The sequence below is a fragment of the Nyctereutes procyonoides genome, unplaced genomic scaffold, assembly GCF_905146905.1.
Source record: "Nyctereutes procyonoides isolate TBG_1078 unplaced genomic scaffold, NYPRO_anot_genome, whole genome shotgun sequence".
Lineage (NCBI taxonomy): Eukaryota > Metazoa > Chordata > Mammalia > Carnivora > Canidae > Nyctereutes > Nyctereutes procyonoides.
In genome coordinates this window covers 37,227,069-37,246,712 of record NW_026575125.1, presented here as the reverse complement: position 1 = coordinate 37,246,712, position 19,644 = coordinate 37,227,069, and positions in this window count along the sequence as shown.

The window sequence follows — 19,644 nt, the reverse complement described above, 5'->3', positions numbered from 1 at the left end:
TCTTAGAAATTGCCCAGAAGCTTGGTGGAACATGAATGACCCCAAGGAGGAGATATGAGTTGTCCAATATGAGGTGTTCCAAGAAAAGCCAGGCCACAGCAGCTGACCGCGAATGCACAAATGACCCAAACAGAGACCAGAAGAACTCCTCAGAGGAGCATAACCTAAATACTGTCAACCCCAAGAATTGTTTGCTCAGTAAATGGTTGCTGTTTTAAATCATCAAGCTTTTCAGTAGTTTGTTACATAGCAACAGGTAACTGATATGTTTGGTATCTGAAATATAGGGTATTTTCCCCTTCTCAATTGAAAATCACCTTTCAGATTTATAATACTAATTAAAATGTTGATTTCCCCTCCAAATATGAGTAATTTGAAGTAATTTTGAAGACCAGCTGCCATTTGAATATGTTCTGTGACTACAGATAAAACTTTTCTTCACAAATTATCCTTTTACTTTATAGCAGAAAAGAGTTGCCTAATACACACACACACACAAACACACACACAATTTTGAGAATACCTTCTACAAAACATAAGATCCCTTTCTCTTCCTTTAAACCTATGCAAGTTTTTTGGAGGGATACAGAAAAGAATTACCTAATTCTCTTTTTTAAGATTTTACTTATTTATTTGAAAGAGAGAGAGAAAGAAAGAGAGCATGAGCAGTGGGGAGGGGCAGAGGGAGAGGGAGAAATGAATTACCTACTGAGTTGGGAGCCCAATGGGTGGTTTAATCCCAGCATCCCCAGATCATGACCTGAACCAAAGGCAGATGTTCAACCAACCAAGCCACCCAGTTGCCTTGAATTCTTTTCAATAGAAGAGAAAATATTATTGAATGATTGAAATGACAACCATTAATCCTAATCTTCTGATCATAATCAGCGCCAGGAGACTTGGAAGTTCCACATTCCTATTCGAGTTGTACCTGATCTGGGAAGTCCAACTGAACAAAGAGCCCCACAAATGAAATAGCTTGCTCAAATCTGCTTTACTTACAACTAATGTAGTAATTATAATTCACACATTACCCTGTTGGCAATGGAATCTTGGTAAGTTCAGAACTGCCAATAGAGTTGGCACTAAGAAAGAACTAGGATGTTTTCTGCACCAACCTGTTAGGGAAGATGGAATAGGAAAGGACAGTTCTTTCCATCCCATCTCTGGAAATTCTGCATGGTAACCCGGCAGCAAGGGAATAGAAGATCTGATTTGTGGGATTAACCTATTTTATTTCATAGTAGAGCTCTCAAAATTAATGTTTATAAAGATTCATGGATTCAGAACTGAAAAGTACACGTCAGATATGATGATTATGATTAGTTTGAAAGGAAAATATTATCTCTGCTCCTTAGAAATAGGATCAAAAAGAGCTTTTATTTCCAGTTATGAAGAACTAAGAATCTACAGATAATGAAAGGATGCGCAGTAGTACTCGCTATAAATACACTTATTTATTATCCTTTTGTTATTTGTCTTCTGGGTCAGTTTGAAGGCATGAGAATGATGATAGCATACACCAAGAGGGAAAATGGGAAGAGTTCATGTCAGCTCATATTTTCCTTTATTCAATTGGTACCAAGCTTTCCATTTAAAAGCACATGTTCTCACAACCGGAAAGGGTTCAGTTGTGCACCTTGAGATCAGTCTATTATATGCCAACTACAGTGAAAATAAAGGAATGGCTATCCTCTAGACAGAAAAAAAATCAATTAACTGAGCAGCTCGCAATTCTTAGCCATTACTAATCTTTCCACGTAGTCTCAGCAGGATTCTTTTAGAAATGCGAACTTTTGCCAACCATTATCTCAACCACCCCAGCAAATGACATCCAGTAGTGCAGTGAAAAAAAATCAAGAAAGTAAATATTTCTCTATACTCCAGTGGTTATTGATATTTTTTTCTGTAAGACAAAAGGGTAGTCCTTTAGAAACAAACATCTCTTTCTAATAAGTGGCTATTACTATGAAACAAATGTTTTCTGCAATGTACACTGACTTTCAAAAGCAGCTAGTTTAGCAGAATATATATGTATGCATATGTATAGATATAGATAAAGAGAGATCTTGATTTGTTTTTTTTTCCTAGAGTGATAAGTGAATATTTCAAAATATGTCAATGGTAAATAGAGGCATTTAAAGATCAAATATGGGAGTACCAATGTGGCTCAGTTGGTTAAGCATCTGCCTTCAGCTCGGGTCATGATCTCAGGGTCTTGGAATCAAGCCCCTTGTCGGGCTCCCTGCTCAGCTTCTCCCTCTCCCTCTGCTACTCATCCTGCTTGTTCTCTCTCTCTCTCTCAAATAAATATATAAATAAAATCTTAAAAAAATAAAGGTCAAATATGATTTCATCCAAATAATTTTGTGTGCTAAAAAGCATGATTTTGGGGGGGGTTGTTTTGTTTTTTTTAGTCTCTGTCTAGGAAGTTATTGTAAGTGTCTAATCTTTTGCTAGATCCCTCAAAATCATCAGAGTAGCCTCATCCTTGCAAAAGAGCAAAAAGTAGGAATATAAAACCAAAGAAGAGTTTAAGGAGTAATCTAAAGGGTTGTACATTAAATAACAACACATTAAAATTTTTTTAAAATTTTTAAATTTATTTATTCATGAGAGACACACAGAGAGAAAGGCAGAGACATAGGCAGAGGGAGAAGCAAGCTTCCTGCAAGGAGCCGGATGTGGGACTTGATCTCGGACCCTGGGATCATGTCCTGAGCTAAAGGCAGGCACTCAACTGCTGAGCCACCCAGGTGTCCCACACACATTAAAATTTTTGATTGGTAAATCTTGTGATGCTAAAGATACCCAACCCATGGGGAGCAGAACTGTTGAACAGTAGAAACCCTTGACATTTACTCAATGACTATTAGTGAATGCCTGCTACATACCAAGCACTCTTCTAGGCACTGAGCATATTGTGGGGACATAATAAAGTTCCTGCCCTATAGCGATTACATACTAGAAGAGAACAGGTAACAAGGTAAATAAGCACATAAATTCCAGTGGAGATAAAGAAAATATTACAGGGTAATGTGACAGTGAGGAAAACAGGCTAGGGATGAATGTTAGCTACTTGCATGCTAAGACAGAATGGTGCTGAGAAGGTGACATTTGCTTTAAGGCCTGAATAATGAGAAAGGGGGAGTCATTAAAAAAAATTAGAGCTGAGAGTTCTAGGTACGGGGAATAACAACTGCAAGAAAGAGCCCAGTGTTTGGAATAAACTTACCGTGATCAAAGATCAGAAAAGCCAGGGTAGGCTGGAATTTGGTGAGCTGGGAGTAGTTCATGTTGAGCCTTAAGATATCAGGATGAGGAACTGAGATTTTAAGTACATTGGAAATTCATGAAAAGGTATTCAGCTGGAAAGAAACTTAATGTGACTTATGTTTTAAAAAGTCAATCTAGGGATTCCTGGGTGGCTCAGTGGTTGAGCACCCGCCTTCAGCTCAGGACATGATCCTGGAGTCCCAGGATCAAGTCCCAGATTGGGTTCCCTGCATGGAGCCTGCTTCTCCCTCTGCCTGTGTCTCTGCCTCTCTCTGTGTGTCTCTCATGAATAAATAAATAAAATCTTTAAAAAAACTTTAAAAAGTCAATCTGGAGCAGACATGGAAGGAGTGAGTCTAGTTGGGAGGTTGTTATAATAGAACAGAGGAAAGATGATGGTGGCTTGTTCCAGGGTAGTATCTCTGAAGGGCATTTATACTGGAAATGGAAAAAGTAGATAGATTTGGGGTAAATTAAAGGAGGAGAGCCAGCAGGGCTAGGTGACAGATCTATATGGGTGTCGAGGATGACTCTTGGATGTCTGGTTTGCAGAGTTCAGTAAGAGAGGAGACACTGAAAGAGGATCAAATTTGGGGTCATAGGGTTTGGAGATTATATGAGTGCTTTTTTAAACTTGTTGAGTCTGAGATAACTTAGCACCAATGAAATGAAGTTGATTAGACAGTTGGACATGGGGGCCTGGGACTCAAAGAGGAAGTCTGGCCTGGTAAGATAACCCTTATCTAATGGCCACAACACTGCTACCCACAGTGGTATTCAAGATAGGCCTAAGGAGCACCTGCTTCCTGTGGATTCCTCCTCTGGGCCTGGCATCATTCTCTATAGTCTATTAAATAGGTCCATAGGGATCAGAGTGTTCCAGGTAAGACCATACCTATTATTTGGCTTGACATTGTTAGGGCCATTGATGGCAACTATCTGCCTCAATAGAACTGAGGCCCTAATGAATCCCTTTGTCCTCCCAGCCTGTGAACCTCCCTCGTCTCTCTGTTTTCATCAGTTACTACCAGAGATCCAAAGCTCTCAGGTCGTCTATCATCATCCAGACTTTCTCCCCATCCAGCTCTGTATATGAGTAAGTCTGATCTCATTGTCCATGCTTCCTTGATCCTCAGTCCCACATCATCTGAAACTCTTGGTTTGTCACCAGCAAGATCTCCTGTATCTTCCAATTTATCACTCGGCGTTCCCTTTATCTTCTTGTTCTAATCATAGTTTGGCTGTTTCCTGAGGCCAGTGCCTCCTTTGAAACCATTTTAAATGTTACTGATAGGACCTTGAGGTGGGGTATGTGTCCTTGCTGCTTCCATATCATTTAATCTCTATTCTTTATAAAAAGTCACAGATCTTTGAATTGCATTACCCCAGGTGTCACACTCTGTGGCTCATTCTTTTGTTTTTTTCTTTTAACATGGGTATAGTTTTCATGTCTTAGAGTACACTTGAATTTCATCAGGAAATACTGAGCTGAAGTCTGTGTTTGCCTTATGTCCAGGTGTTTGAGTAAACTTAAAATGGATGGCTTCATATTAAACAATTCAAGAATCTAGGGGATGGGAAGTTTTGTCTATACACATGCATTTAGTGACACAAGTAAACTCCATGGGGACAGAAACATATGTAAAACTTTTCATTGCAGTTGGAGGAAATACCCATTCAAGACTGAAGGGAGAGGTCCTTGGTTGCTGACAAGAATCTCCTCTTAGCTTCAGACTTGCGACAAACTAAGGAGTTTGTCAGTACACCAAAACCACTTAATTGCACAAAATCTCCATTAGGCAAGAGAAACAGTAGTGTCAGGATAGACGAAGAACTGGCTCATGCCAGTTTGGGTTGTGGGAGTTGGCCAGCCTGAAGTGAGCAGGGATGGCAGAGATGGAAGTTGGAGACCCCTTTGGAGGCTACGTCTGAAATCCAAGATCTGTAGATTAGAACAGGACGTTGGAAATGGTCTAGAGGCAGAGTGGTTAGTACATTCCTCAGAAGTCCTTGCTTTCTAGGCGACTTCCTAGGATGCTTTCCCCAAACATGGTTGGCCCATTAGAAGTCATCAGATATAGTACTCCTGGTCCTCAGCCTAATTCATGATTCACTTCAAACATCACAAGCTCTCATCACAGCCTTCTATGTTTCCAGCTCACTAATCTATTACCCATTTTCTAACTATCCTTAAATCTTCTCAGGACTTCTAACCATTGACCAAGTGGGCCCTCACTGATGCATAGGGAGCATGATTCATCTTGCTTGTGAAGTTGTGATGCTACCCTTTAAGATGTCTCTGTCCTACCTTTTTTCCTCTTCTCCAACCCTCCAACATACCCGCATCTTTCTTTGTTTCCATCGAATCTATAACCTGTTCTATCAGAATTGATATTCTCTTTTTGCCACCTATAAAAATAAATGAATACTAGTAACCTCTATAATTATACACTGTATCCCTCTTCTCCTGATGACTTCAGGTCTTTGCTCTGGAAATTCTCCTCTCTATATAGGATCATTCTCATTATCACATAAACTTCTATAAAATCTCCCATTTAGATATAATACTTACAATATTAAAAAACAAGATACCTGCCATTGTCTCATGTCTTTTTCCAGCTGTGATTCCATTGTTTCTCTTTCCTTTTATAGCAAAACTCTGCGGAGTGTTGTCTATACTTACCGACTCAAATTCTTCATTTCCTTTTCTCTCTTTAACCTACACTAACCAAAATTCTTCTTTCTCCTTTGCATGGAAACAACTCTTGCCATGATGAACAGAACTTCATATCACCAAATCAAATGCTGTATTAGTCTTCCTTTTATGCAGGTATTCAACAGCATTCAAGAGAGAAAACCATTTCCTTCTTTTGAAAATACATTTTTCATTTGACATTGGAGTACATTCTCCTGGCTTTTCTCCTGCATCATTGGTTGCTTCTTCTTCAAAGTCCTATGGCTTTGATAATCATTTATATGCTGATAATTTCCAATCAGTCAACAGTCCAGAGTGCCTGTTTGAGCAGCAAACTTCCGTATCAGTATTCAACTACCTATGTGACATCCCCATTTTGATGTCTAAAGACATATCAATCTTAACATATCAGAAACCAAACTTCTGGTATTTGTTCTCAAACCTGCTACTCATGCACTCTTATTCATTTTGGTTAATAGCAACCACATGTTTTCAGCTCCTCAAAGAGGTTTATCCTTGACTCTTTCCTGTCCTGATTCATCACATCAATCCTTAGGCAGTTATTATCAACTCTACTTTCAAAATATATCCTGATTCTGACCATCCATCCCCTTGGCTGCCACCTTGGGCCAAACCACTAACATTCATTACTTAGCTGGACTAACTGGACTTCCTCTTTCTCCTCTCATTTTGTTCTCTATGGAGCAGTCACAGTGATTTTTTTAAAATAAAATTCTCTAATGGTTTCCCATCACATTTAAAAAGCAATCAGAATTCCTACACAAGACCAAAGAAGTCTCTACCTTTTTGTCCCCTACCTTTCAATCCCTGGAATATAAACAATCCAAATACCTTCCTGCCTCAGGGGCTTTCTATTTGTTGCACCATCTCCCTGCAATGCCATTCCTCCACATATTCTCATTCTTGATCTTCTTCGATCAGGTTTCTGTTCAGATGTCACCTCTGCACACAGGCCTTCTCTGACCACCCTATTTAAACCAGCCATCACCAGGGGGTGCCTAGGTGGCTCATTTAAGCTCCTGCCTTTGGCTCAGGTTTTGATCTGGGTTTCTGAGATCCACTCTGGTTCCCACTGAGTGGGGAATCTGCTCTCCCTCTGTCCCTACCCCCTTTCCCTCCTCGTGCATGTGCACGCTCTCTCTCTCAAATCAATAAATAAAATCTTTAAAAATAAAATAAAATAGCCATTGCTGCCCCTCCTACTCCCCTGTCTTACTCGACATTTCTCTTTTATCTTTTTACCTTGCTTGAATGTCTTGATAAAACTTTAGCTGGAACTATTTTATTTATTGGTTTATTTTCATCTTTTGTCTATCTCTTCCCTAGCATGTGATCCTCATCAGGGAAGAGATTTTGTCTTTTGTTTACTTCTGCATTCTAAGAGTCTCAGCAGTATCTGACAGAGTAGGCACTCATTAAATATTTGAGTTGTGATTAAATAAAATAATAAAATAGTTAACAAATGGAGGGATGAATGCAGTCATGTAAGTCCACAGAAGGAATCAATTTTGGAGACAGATAATTTTAATTTTGAATGATTGACTTTGAGATGCCAGCAAAACATCCATGTAGAAGTGTCTAGAAGATCATTGAAAAGTCAGTTCTGGTATTTGGGAGAATTTTCAGAGTGAGAAAGAAAGAATTGAAAAGACAATTGTATTAGTTCCCTATTGCTGCCGTAATAAATCACCACAAAATTAGTAACTCAAAGCAACATTAAATCATTATCTTACCATTTGGGAGATCATAAGTCATAAAATCAAGGTGTAGACAGGGCTATAGTCCCTTCAGAGGCTCCAGGGGGAGAATCCACATCCATGCCTTTTCCAGCTTACAGAACCCACCCACTTTCCTTGGCTATGGCCCCTACCACCATCTCAAAGCCACCAATGGACCATCTTCAAATTTTTCTCCCTCACACTCTCTCTCACCTTCGCTTCCATCATCATATTGTCTGTTCCAACTTTGACTTTCCTGCCTCCTTTTTATTAGGACCCTTCTGATTATATTGGACCCACCTGGATGATTCAGGAATAATCTCCCCATTTAAAGATTTTTTTAAAATATAATCACATCTGAAAATTCCCCTTGGTGATGTAAGGTAACATAGTTGCAGATTTAGGGGACTAGGATGTGGACATCTTTGAGGGGCCAAATTTCTGTCTACCACAGAAGGTAATGAAATTCTCGAATTATCTAAAAGAGACTGAAAGGCTTGATATTGAGTGGGCTTCACATGGGTAAGCAAAATTCCAAAATGTGCTATAATAACAAAGGGAATGGAGATTTTTCAGGAAGAAAAGACCCATCCACATGGTTAAATGCTGGAGAAGCATCGCAACAGACAGGAGAAAAAGAAGTTTCAGCGTTTGATAATTAGGGCATTATGGTGGCTTTTCAGAAAACAGTTTCTGTCAAGTTTTGGTAGGGGAAGCCAGATTTTATGTAATGACAATGAGTGAGAAGTAAGAAGAAAAATAGATATTAAACTTCTTCCCTTTAAGAGAAAGGATTCGGTGACAGCTATTATGGTATGTAGAATTTGAAGAGATAACCTGGGATCAGAATGTCATCATCCTACTTATATAGAGTTTTCTAAGGAGAATGAGGGTCAATGCTTCAGCCCTTTGTTCTGCATGAAGTAACAGACAGGATCATAACCGATTCGGAGAGAGGCAGAGCAGAGCAAGAACACTGGTTTACACCAGCTTAAAAGGTCACTGCCGTGTACAATCGTCCTGTTGGCATATTAGCTGTAAAGTCCACTCCTGATTCAATGTAGAAGATTGTAAAGCCGATACCTTGCCAAATTGATTTATAAGATAAATTGCTGTTGAAGCTGAGTTGAGCATTTGAGTCCTGGGTATAAGTGGACAAAGAGCATCAGCACTTCTCTCCACCTGATTCTGCTGCTCACTCACCACCCTACCCTCTTTTTTTCCATTCTGCAATCTCTAATTGCTCTGGAAGGGCCCAGGATGGAAGGGTGCAAAGACAAATGGGACCAAAGAAGCCGAGAGGCGGAGATCTTTTTGTGATGAAAATACCACTGAATAAATGCACCAAACACAATCGCTTTTCAGCATAGTTAAAAAAAGAAGCTTTCACTTAACCTGGTATTAATAAAATGTAGATTATACCTGCTAACACAGTCCTTCAGACAACCTCTTACACTGACCAGCTGTATCATCTTGTGAGGGTTGCTTAAACTTCTCAACTTCTCTTTTTTTTTAAAGATTTTATTTATTTATTTATGAAAGACACATGGAGAGAGAGGCAGAGACATAGGCAGAGGGAGAAGCAGGCTCCTTGCAAGGAGCCTGATGTGGGACTTGATCCTGGATCCCAGGATCATGCTCTGAGCCGAAGGCAGACGCTCAACCACTGAGCCACTCAGGCACTCATCAACTTCTCTTAACTTCATTTTCCTTATCTGGAAAGCTGGAATAATAATAATAGTTAATCTCCACAGGTGAACTCACATGAAAAAAGCAAAGTGATAAAGATGATAACAGTTACTCAAATAATAACTGTTCCTAAGAAGGGTAAGTATCAAACATTGTGATAAGCACTTTGTGCATATTAGTTTGTTTATTCTTAAAACAATCTCCTAAAGTGTGTATTATTTTAATCCTCATTTTGCAGATGAGGGCTCTGAGGCATAGAGAGGTAAATAGATGGCTAGTGAGTAGAAGAGCCAAATTCATGATATGTGCACAATTAATGATGAAGAATAATGATGACAATGATATTGATTTTAAAAATCAAATGCCCAGGCCTCAGGTAGTATGAGAACATCTATATGAAAAAGTGATTGCTTTGAATCTCTCCATAACTTTCTCTTGTTTATAGATTGAAATATCATTATGTACTTCCTCTAAAGAAAATGAATAAATAGTCACTCAACGAAGTTACCTCATTTCTAAACAGGTCATAGGAAGAACTGGCATCAACAGGGCTTTGGAAGGCAAACAAAGAGGAGGAAAGAACCAAGTGCATATTTTTATTTCTCACTGAGTAGGTCTATTCATACGATAATGGGCTGAACTGAACCAGTATATCCAGAGTGAATACATTGGCTTGATGTCTTCATCAACCAGAAGTTGATTCTGTTCCCCCCACAAAGCCATTAGTCCATACCTGGAAGAGAAGGTGTGATTTCTTTCCTTATCCTGGATCAACAAGTCACAATTGTCACTTCACTTGCTTGATCTTCTTACTGCTCACATTCTTAGGAATGCAAACACTTAATTTCCAAAGCTCAACATTTGTTGTTTTCTCCCCCGTGTAGTTTATGTTGTTCTTTTCTAAGTCAGTGGTGCCTCTCTTGGGTTATTTGTTCCCATGTTCCAGAGCACTTAATGCCTAACTTGGTCATCAATACGCAATGTGTTCAGAGGGAAATCCTATAAACTAAGTTGGATTTCAGGGTTGAGGAGGCAGGAGAGATAGCTCCTTCAGTATAAAATGCAGCAAACGGTGTAACTGCCAGAAACTCATTTTCTAGTTTTACGGGGAAAGTACACACACTGGTTTCACAATGATGATAATCATAATGGTAAGGATAATTGTAAAAAATAATTATCAACAGTACGATAATTTAGTGAGAAATAAATTACTTCAGAGTGAATATGTAAGGTGTGACTGGATGAAGTAGGGTGGGGGGCGGAGATAGCCAATTAAGCAAGGTTAGGAGGAGAATATAGGCTGGAGTCAAAAGGAGTGAGAATATAATTTTGTGGGCAGGAAGAAGGATTGATTTGGGGTTGACACGATCACATGTCCAGTGGATACTTAAGTCAGTGAGTTTTGACACAGAAAGATAGAAGGGGGTGAGTAGAACAAAGACAATTTGCAAAATTAGTAAAGAGCAAAATGGTCATTGGGGAGATACAAAGACAAATGATGTGGTGAAGGGATAGCAAATATTTCTTTTGGACACAGTCCTAGAGAAGATAAAGGACTTGAAGGCAACTTGAAACACAGGCCACTAGGCCCTCCCTTATTTAGTATCAGGTAATTTGTGTGGTGGGTGTGGAATGTAGCCAGGAGATCATTTGGATTAGTTTCTGCCTTGCTTCTGTGAGAGAAAATCATGGTGAGCTGGGGATATGGAAATCATATAGACATGAGAGAAAAAAAGAAAAGGAGGGGAGGGCATTGAGTGCATGCTACAGTGGTTGTCACTTAACTGGGCAAAGTGAAATAAGAAAATGGCTTTTGGAGTGCCTAGGTGGCTCCGTCGGTTTAACATCTATTGGTTTCAACTCAAGTCTTGATCTCCAGGTCCAGAGATGGAGCCTAGGGGTTTGGGGGGGGTCCCTGCTCAGCAGGGAGTCTGCTGTCCTTCTTCCCCTCTTCCCACTAGTGCACACTCTCTCTATAATATGCATACATACATAAACTTAAAAAAAAGTAGCTTTTGAGTTCCTGGATTTTGTCCCAAGTGAGTTATCCTTTATCTTTAGGGCTTCAACCACCAAATGGGAAAGGGAAAGGGGACAGGAAAGGGAGAAGATGCAGAAATAGGAATAAAACTGTAAAAACAAGGAAAATGTAAAAACAAAATTCCCAAGCGAGACTTCAGTTTGGTGCACAGATTTGAAAAGTTGGCACTTAACTCAGAACAAGTGAAGGAAAAAATAAGTTCCAATTAATAAACCCAGTGTCTGATTCTAAACTTAACTCACAAGATAGAAATGCTCCTGAGTAGGCCCATCATTTTCTTAATTTGAGAGAGGATCAAATTAGTGGGTTTTGAAGTAAATCTGATTGATGTGCTTAGGAATAACACAAAAGCTCTGTTTTTTTTTTCCCCCACAGATTACACTGATGAGCTCTTCTTCAACAATGAGAGGAATCACTCTTGTGTCGCACTTTAGCTAAGCACCCCGCTATGTGTAGAGGACATGGAGATGAAAGGAACCCAGTGCCCACACTTCCGGGACACTCTGTTTCCTGAATGTCCCAATATCCTGGCTTGGTGCCATGAGAGGTGGACCAGGGTAGACCATCAACAATCTCTCTTGCCCTCTGGTTTCTCTTTGACTTCTGCTAGTTGTGGAGGGGGGTTTTAGGAGAGGTGGGGGGATTGGAAGGAGGGTGGAAAGCAAGTTTGGGGATTTATTTTCTCAGCTTTCTTCCTGCAAGGCCACAGCAAACCATTTATGTCTTGATGCATATCAACAGCTCTCTTGCACAACCTCCTAGGTTTCTAGGTCTTGGTAACAGCTCCCTCTTCCAAGACCCTTTAAGCCAAGAGTAGGTTATAGATAATGGGCCCAGAGCCTTGTTACTAGCTCTAGGTACTCTGCCATCACTTATAGCTTCCTTATCCCCCACCCAGATCTTTGTAAATAGTCTTACTTTAAACTCTCCAGAAAATATTGTAACTTAAGCATGCCATCTGTTTCCTGATGAGACCCTGATACCCTAAGAAAGACAGGCATGCAATGTTTTCTGCCCTTGAATACCCATAATGAAATTTAACTGAAGAAAGAATGAAACAAAATTTAAAATGCCAAATGAAATTTAAAACTCTGTCTACCCTCAACAGATGTAAATACCAGAAATCATCACTGCTTTAAGAAAAAATAGCATGCAGTTTAACTAATAGTTTAATTGAAAGCTATTTAATTAAAAGTTTAATTAAATAGGGATGAGAGAGGTAAAACTAGCTTGAAATAATGAAAAGTTTAAACTATAGAATTATATATGTATTGTTCTTTATATATATGGAATAAGGGCTAATCACATATTCTAAAACAGAAGTCTATCTGCATAATTTTCAATTTCAGTGAACATTACTACTTGATTCCAATGCTCTCAAACACATGTACACCAAGTCATTTTGTTTAATAGAATGAATACTTTCCCTGTTTTCACTTATTCCTATTATTTTTACAAACTAATATTCTATTTGTAATTAACATCAACTTTAAGAGAGCCATACATGATCAGGGATTTAAGAAGTTTGCATTCAGTGCTGTTTAGATATTTTAAGGTTGCATTGGAAAGAACATTACCTTAAATGTGGAACTTTCAAAATGATTGGATGATATTGATGAGAGTACTTCATGGATGAGCCCCATGTTCGGATCCTGTGTGGGGAGGCAGAGGGCAGAAGGTTCTGAGAGTGCATGCTGGACATTGGTCATTTATTCCTGTACTTAGATCTCTGGTGTCTTGAACTTCTAGGTTGTCTGACCTTGGTCATGTTATTTAAGCTCCCAGATCCCAGTGTCTTCATATAGAAAAGAGGGAGGATGTTAAGGGCTTACATCAAAGGTTGGTTAGGAGGATAAACTAGATCACACATCTCTAACACTCATGTACTGGCTGCCCGACAGTAAGTGCTCAATAATGTTGAACATTATTATGTGGAAATTTGATAAAGAATGATCTCCTGCTTCTACTTTATAACACAAGTAATTTCAGGGATCCCTCTTCATTTCAGTTCTTGTTATCTATATTCTGTGAAAACCAAGTGGCTCTGCAATAATGTCATCTTCCAGCCCTGAGCAGGCACTGGCACAAAACGGTTTTCTGAGCGTCTGAGCAGATTGTGTCACAGACAGCAATTCAGAATTCACAATTGTAATGGCGGCAACTCAACATGCAGAGCTTTCTCTCTCTCTTAATGTTGTGAAATGAGGTATTCATTTAAGCACATTATGATTGCACTAGCTATCTTTACCTTATTTCACCTTCACCGTCACCCTTAAATTTTTTAATTCATTATTGAGATTAGGAAGGGAGAAAAGGATGGTGTTGAGAGGGCACGAACTTCTTTGGTTCTAGAAGGATAGAATGGCTAGCTTGGCTGTTCAGTAATGAATTCTTCATTAAAATGGAAATAGCCCTTGGCAGTGGTCCTTAGCTAGGTACTCTGCACATTTCCCTCATCATATTTAAAAGGAAACTTTTAGTAGATGTTAAGGTCTTTGGAGATTTTAATAAGAATGGGACCCAGCATAGGTGATAGGGGAGGAGGGGTTTTCAGACTAGCCCAGAAATGAATAGAGATTTTATGAGTCTGGTCATAGTCTCCCTTCACTATTAAGGGGAATTAAATCCAAATAACATTTGTTAGTTACAAATAAAAATGCAGGGGGTTTCATCAAGTAGTGTAGCAAAGAATATACATATTAAAATAGAGCAGATGTAGTAATTTTATAAATTCTATTATAGAGTTTACGAGATGCTGTTGGGGTTCTGCTCAGATACCCTCAGGTCCCTTTTACCATTTCTGTGAGCCCATCCCCAGTTTCTGGATGGCTTTTCTTCTAAGTGAACCTGGCTTGCACGTTCTTACTAGAGAACTGCCCTTGGCAGATAAAGCTACTTTGCCTTGACATACTGAAAGCCTGAAATGCCTAGGAGTTTATGTTTTCTAGGGTTGAGGAGCTTAGCCAATGACTGGCAGGTGAGGAGGGATTCTAGGTCCCTTACTTTGGATCAAGATAAACTCTCGTAACTTAAACTCCAGAGCTGCCCTCCAAGATCAAAAGCCTTTTGGTTGAAAGGTCTACCTTTCCTTGGATCCCTCCCCTTCCCTGTCCTGCATCCTCACTCTCTTACCAGTTTCTCCAGGGATCATTTCCATCATAAATCACTTGGACACAGAACTTCATTTTCCAGTCTGCTTCTGGGAAACCTGACCTAAGTCATAAAGGTATGTTTAAAAATTGATGAGAATACTGAGGGGAGAGAGGAATTTCAAGATAAGACTGTTTCATAGAAGAAATGACATTTGAGTCGTTCTTTGTGTAACAAGCTTTCTACAGACATGGAAGAGAGACTGTAGTCAAAGAACCAGCATTTTGCTAAAGGCACTGTGGACAGCAGGTTTGAAAATGAGCATATAGCCTATGGAGTCAGTCATCCTATATTCGAATCTGAGTCTGTCTTCTCATAGCAGGGGCAATTTACCTGGTATTTTGTGCCTCAGTTTTCTAATTTGTAAAATAGAGATAATAACTGTACTGGCCTCTTGAAAACTTTTTTATGATGGTTGAATGAAACAGCATTTGTAAAGTACTTAGCACATGTCTGGCACAAGGTAAGTACCCAATTAAACTATTATTTTTGTTGTTATTGTTTTGATTGATAAGAGCAATGGGAGGGTATAGAATATAAGACCTCTGAAGAGGTAGACTATAGAGTCACATGAATGTCCTGATATAATGTTTGGAATTTATTATATTTTGTTTTATCTTATTTTTGGTTACTAATATTTCTTTAAGCATCCACATTCCAGACATGCTGCAGGTTTTTGACACTTCTTTCTAGTTACTGGAAGAAAGGGGTATGGCAGAGGTTCTGGTTACCATTTACCTCCTCCTATCTGGGATTCTGTCCATTAAAACAAACACACAAAGGTCAATATCAGATGGGGCCCAAATAGGATTTATTACTAGCTTGATAGGTGCTCCCAAAATATCCACCAAGTACAGGGCTCTTAAGTAAGATCAGATTTAAGAATCTGATTTCGTCCTGAGGCTGAAAGGGAACTTTCTGGTCCTCAGCCAAATCTTGATCTTGGGACCTACTTGCTTAGGTGGCCCTGCAGAGACACAAATGGCCCTGCAGTGTAGACTTTAGGCCCATTTAATCCAACCAGCTTTGTGATCAAGGGTCCTAGAGCAGCCTCAAACACCCAGCAGCAGAAACTTAAAAAGGCTCTGATTGATTTAATCATTTTAATGAAGCAAGAAGTAGTTCAAGGATACCTATCAAGTTCTTGCCCAGAACTGAAAGCACAAGTAAAAACCAAATCAAATTTTTCTAATAATGCTTTAAATTTTTTGTATCAAAATTTTGATTCCAAGAACTCTTTCTTAATTTTACATTTTTAAATATAGGACTTTGTTATGTTTCATGGATGAAATGTTTTTGCCCTTCTCTTTTTCCTTTTTTTTTAAATTTATTTATGATAGGCACACAGTGAGAGAGAGAGAGAGAGAGAGAGAGAGAGAGAGAGGCAGAGACACAGGCAGAGGGAGAAGCAGGCTCCATGCACCGGGAGCCCGACGTGGGATTCGATCCCGGGTCTCCAGGATCGCGCCCTGGGCCAAAGGCAGGCGCCAAACCACTGTGCCACCCAGGGATCCCCTTTCTCTTTTTCCTTAAAGATTGTATTTATTTATTTGGAGGAGAGAGAGAGAGAGAGAGAGAGAGAGAGAGAGAGAGAGAGAGAACAGCAGTGGAGAAAGGCAGAGGAAGAGAGAGAAGCGACTCCTTGCTAAGCAGGGAGCCCAACGTGGGGCTCAATCCCAGGACCTTGAAATTATGACCTGAGCCAAAGGCAGATGCTTAGCCAACTGAACCACCCAGGTGCCCCTATTTTCACTCCTCTATTTGAAGATCATAACAATAATGGGTCTTTTCTTTCTGTTTTGAATTTTCTTCTACTTCCTGTATTGTCTCAGTTTCTTCTAAATTCCTTCTGTGCTCTTCATTTATTTTCTGTCAATTTTTCAAATTACAGGGTTTCTTCAAATGTCTAGTGATATTGGTGGGTTGGGGAGAAGAATTGAAGGAATGCCACTAGTAATAGCAAAAAAGCAAGAGTAAGAAGAATATATAGATGAAATGCAGAAGAATGGGAGTGTGGGGGAAAGATGAAGTCTTAGTGGAGAGTGGGACATATGCAAATGTTGCTATCAGACTGAAGTATTTGGATAATAGGGTGGCAGATCCATTAGCGGTACAAATTGGATACCAGGAGAAAGAAAAGTCTGGCTTGACAGGACTCTTTATAAGGGAGATGGGCTCAAGCTGTAATATGTTATGGTGAGCAAAACAAGGCCACCAAGATAAAGTTGAGCTAAGATCATTTCCAATATTCCTAGTGTGGACTGGGCAAACTTACCCAAAGCCTGCAGAGCCTAGGGTAGGAAGCTGGGCAGTTCATGGCATAGAGCTAAGGAGGTGTCACCTTGCAGATGGTACTCGGTAAGGGAACCTTCCAGACAAGTGGAAGTCAATGACATAGAAGTCAGGCAGAATCATGGGAGGGGCTCTATTATCATTGGTCTAATCAGTGAGTGAGGAGGAGGGACCAAAGCCTTCAATGAAGGCAACTAGCAAAGGGGAGGTTTCTGTGTAAGAGGTCTGAGGTTCCTACCTAAGAGGAAGTCTTGACATGAGCAGTTCTCTAAAGAGACCATAGAAAAGCAATTGGCACAGAAGCACCCTCCTACACACTGGGTCATGGCTGGCTGCGGGAAGCCAATGATTGCTGAACAGCATCCCAAGTCTGGACTGGGTAAAGGGAAGAAAATGTCCAGCCCAGCCTGAGCTCACTTCCATTATAAATCGGATCTCTTTGCTTGCTCAGATTTGACCCAGGAAATGGGCTGAGTCCAGGCCAAGAGATGAGGCTCATTGATAAATCTAGCTGTAAGAACTGAGGAAGACAGTGAGAGGTGAAATAAGACAGCAAACTAACATCAGAATCTTGACCTGCAGAGGTCAAGAACCTCTGATTCAAGAACCAATGATTCTTAAATACCATTGTGCATTAGAATCCCTTGCAGAGCTTGTAAAACTAGTTGCCCGGACACCACACCCAAAGGCACAGATTTATCTGGGCTGAGATCCAAGAATATTTATCTATTTCATAACCTTTTTTTTTTCTTTTAGAATAGTTTATATGTATAGAGTTATCACAAAAAAAAAACAAACAAAAAGCAAACAAAGAAACAAACAAACAAACAAAAACCCAGAGAGTTCCTGTATACCTTTATCAACACCTTCTATTAGCATGGGACACTTGTGACAATTAATGAACTTCTACTGAAACATCATTATTAACTAATGTCTATATTTCATTCAGATTTCCTCAGTTGTGCCCTAATGTCCTTTTTCTGTATCAGGATCCCATCCAAGATACCACATTATATTCAATTGTCATGTCTCCTGAGGCTCCTCTGAGTTGTGACAGTTTCTCACACTTTCCTTGTTTTTTGTGACCTTAACAATTTTGAGGATTACTGGTTAAGTATTTCATAGAGGGTTTTTCAATTGGGATTGTGTTGATGTTTTTCTCATGATTAGACTGGGGTTATAGATTTTGGAGAGAAAGACCAGAAAGGTAAAGTGTCCTTTTCATCACATCATATCAGCGGTACATGCTGTCAACATAACTTATCACTGTTGATGTTGTCCTTGAGCACCTGGCTGAGGTTTGTCAGGTTTCTCCACTGTATACTACGTTTTCTTCCCCCTTTCCATATTGTTTTCTCTGGAAGAAAGGTACTATGCACAGCCCACACTTAAGGAATGGAGAGTTATGCTCCACCTCCTTGAGAGTAGAGGACTCACTATATTTTTTTTATTATGGTAATATCTATACAGCATAAAACTTACCAATTTTTAGACGTTTAGATTTATTTTCTAAGTTTCTCAGTAATTCTAATGCATACCCAGTTTTGACAATCACTTTGACACATGGAGGGAGAGGACATTGGAGAGACACGGAGATGTTTAGAACTCTGCGGAACATCAGACCCGATGTTTACATCCTCAGTGGATAGTTTGGGGAACCACCTTTATCCTGTTAACCTTCTGCTCCTTCTTGCAGCTTCTGAAGGCTTCTCTGTGCAGATGGCTGCTGGGAGGGAGGACATCTCTGTCTAAGTGGGAATATGCAATAAATGAGTAGAGGAAGAAACCCGCATATTCACATCTTTGTGTCTCCCAAAACCTCAAACACAGTGGTTGGCACAGAATATTAGACAGTTTATTAACCAAGGAAAACACTTGACTTAAAACACTGTGTCAAATTTCACAACCGGCTATAGGCGAACCTCCTCCCATGATGCCCAGGTATCTGGGAGATTCTGTTGCAGAACCATGATCTGTCTCAGATAATGCCCCCTCTTTGAGTCATATGCTCATCCTCTTCTCATTGCTCATTTCCTGATCTGATCAGGAAATGATCTGATCATTCTGACCATTTGGAAGAAAGTAGGAAAGGAGTTCCTTCTGTCTGTAAAATAAAAGACCTGTGGTCTTCACAAGTCCCCAGAAGCCTGAGACCATGCACAAAAAGCAGTCTACTCCAGAAGCAACTTCTCAATAAATATTTCCTCACCTATCAATAAAGATTTGCTGAAATAAGGCCCCAGATGTGATGATCAATGAGGATGCTACTCTAAGAGCTTAGAGATATGACCAAGCAGTTGGCTGTAATAATGGATAAATTGGTTTCAGCAGCAAATTGAGTTTACCTTCAATACAAAAGAAACCGAAGAGAGGAATGGGTCAAATATTACTCAAAGACATTCTTGACAGCCCACTGAGTTTTTGTAGCCGTCATGTTTCTCATTGCAACAGAAAAGCTCTAAGTGTGGAGAGATGGGTTCGGGAGAAAACCAATGTAGGCTTTAGTCACCGCTGCTGTGAGGAGCCAGGGAAGCAGGCAGCACTGCAATCCACGGGCGATGCGGAGCCCCGTGGCTGTGGCTCGTGGCTGGCGCGGTGGGCAAGCCCCAGGGGTGAGAGCGTCTGGGCGAGAGGACAGGCCGCCCCGCCAGGCTTTCCCGCCACACGGAGGACACAGGCAGCCAGAGCCAGAACAGCTGCCGACGGGAAGCAGCTCCCCACCTGCAGGGCCGAGCGAGCTGGCACTACAGGAAGCGAACGTC